Here is a 2,489-nt window from a genome sequence, read left to right as displayed (position 1 = left end):
TCAGAAAATATTTTCAGGACCCCACCTTGATGTTTCAGGACCCCACTTTGGGTCCCGACCCCAACTTTGGGAAACACTGATCTAATGTGTCAACTTGAATTTCCTTTGTTTTCTGGGCAATCACCTATCCAAAGCTTTTAACATCTTTTTTCCCCTTCTCCCAGCTTGGTTTTAAAATATCCACTGTTGGATGTTCTGGGTTATTTCCTTTGAGGTTGATCCAGTAGTTATCAGTGTGCATTACTATTGTGATTCGTTTCCCATCCAAGTCATTTCCACTTTGGCATGCATCTCCTCCAGTATACTTTGTCCTAGAGCTGCCATTGTAATTTAAATCTGTAAAGCTCCTGTGCCAAATGATTGTTATGCCTTTTGGTGCCTGTACAACCTACAGTTTTTGAAATATTGTTTGGAATCAAATAATGGGAGTCAATGGAGCCTTGTATGCATCCAATACTGCCCCATGCTGTATCTACTCAGTACTGCACCATAGTTTGATAATATTTAAACTCAGTAGTTCAGTGTTTACAATACAAACATGATTGTATTTTAATATTTCACTATAATATTGTTCTAATATTCCTTTATTGTTGTAATATATTGCAGTTTAGGGTCAACAATTGCATTGGCAATATGGCCTCTTTCAGCACACATTCAAACCTAACACTTGGAGTACCTACTGCAACAGCTCCTATAGTCTCGTGGTGAACACTATGGGCTTTCATGTGGGAGATCAGGGATCAATCCCAGCTATAAACAAAATGTGTAATTTAAACTACATATTTTCTAATTGTCATATTCTCACACAACTACCCTCATTACAAACAACTGCTGACTTGGCAGGCACAAGCTGGTACTTGAATAAGTTGACATCTCTTCAGTTCCTTCAAAAATATTTATGAAATTGCTCTATTTTAAAGGAAAAAAATTGTATAGGTCCTCTGGACGGGTTCTTCTTTAATGAAACGTTTCGTCTCTCTTCCAAGAGACTTCTTCAGTCTGAGAGTTTNTGTTGTGTTTTATGGTGGTTGGCAAACAACAGAAGGTGTGCATTACCGCCACCTACTGATATGGAGTGTGGGTCAAAAATGTTTTTATGTGATGTTGCTTATATACTTTTTTCTAACTTAGTTTTTCTAAATAAAAAAAAAGAAACTTAAAACAATCTGTACACTTCTTGTTTCTTTTGTAATATATTTATTATATTAAATGCTTCTTTGATTTTCCCTAATTCCTCTAATCCATCTTCTGTGTTCATATTCCCTGCAGACTAAAATGACATGTTCTATAGCTTCTTCTTGCCCACAGTGCTCACATTGACCTGTTTCATGTTTTTGGATTTTGTATAATGTGTTGTTCAGTGCAGTGTGTCCAAATCTAAGTCTGCTTATTAATCTTTCTTCTCTTCTGTTCCTTCCTCCTGTTCTCATTTCTSCCACTTGTCTCTGAATCCTGTAAAACCAACTTGCTTTGTTATCTTGTTATCTTCTTCCCGTATTTTTGCCATTGCTCCTTCAGTTTTTGTTTGACAGTAGATCTTACTTCTTACTTATTTATATTCTGAAGCTAATTTGATCCTTTGTTGCTTGTTTTGCTGCTCTGACTGGTGCTTCATTCCCTCTTACCACTATATGTGCTGGTATTGTTGTGGAAAAAGAAAAGTTGAACAAAATGCAAAAACACGTGATCAAAGAAGTTCTTCGRTACAATGGTCTCTGAGTAATTTATTGCAATAAAATGAGAGTCAACATGCACACCGCAATACAAGTTGAGTCTGAAGACACAGTCCCAGTGAAACACCTTTATACCCTTAACAGAAACCAGTTCRAAAAACTGGTTATTTCTGACATGCGAGGAGTTGTTCTGTATTTGATCAGCAAAAATTAAAAGTTGTAATTTGTTCTGTGGTCTTTAGACGAAGGAGAAAGCTCTCTTTAAAACAGTTAAGAATGTAGTAAACAGCTTAAAATGTGGTTACACTTGCTATTTCATTGTCTCTRATCTGTTCACATTCCAATAGTAAAACACAAATAGTCCCGTGATTCAGTTGTGCAGAAACTAGGCCGTGTGTGTGAGAGGTTTAACTGGCTATATAAACTTACAACATCAATCGACATGATTCAGCATATAATATATTTGTAAGTAAAACAACAAAAGAAACATAAGAGAAATACATTCAAAACTTGAATACGTAGATGACAATTTCATTTTCCTTCACAGTTTCCATTTAAAGTTTACTATCATTTGTATTCTCAGTAATGTTTGTTGTATTTCCAATAATCTGAATAACTGTTCTGCAAACTTAAGATTGTTGAGCTTGAATCTGAACGGATGATTGTTTTTAATGGTCTTGTCTCTTCTACCCACTGCACTGCCAACAACACTGCCAAAATCTCCCGTGTGTACTGATACTTGGTTCGTCATTCTTTTCTTTATTTCTATTTTGAATTCCGGTATTAAGTATGCCACACCTACTTTTTCTGTTGTTG

This window comes from Austrofundulus limnaeus, unplaced genomic scaffold (genome assembly GCF_001266775.1).
Source record: "Austrofundulus limnaeus strain Quisiro unplaced genomic scaffold, Austrofundulus_limnaeus-1.0 Scaffold34, whole genome shotgun sequence".
Lineage (NCBI taxonomy): Eukaryota > Metazoa > Chordata > Actinopteri > Cyprinodontiformes > Rivulidae > Austrofundulus > Austrofundulus limnaeus.
This window is presented reverse-complemented; position numbering follows the sequence as displayed.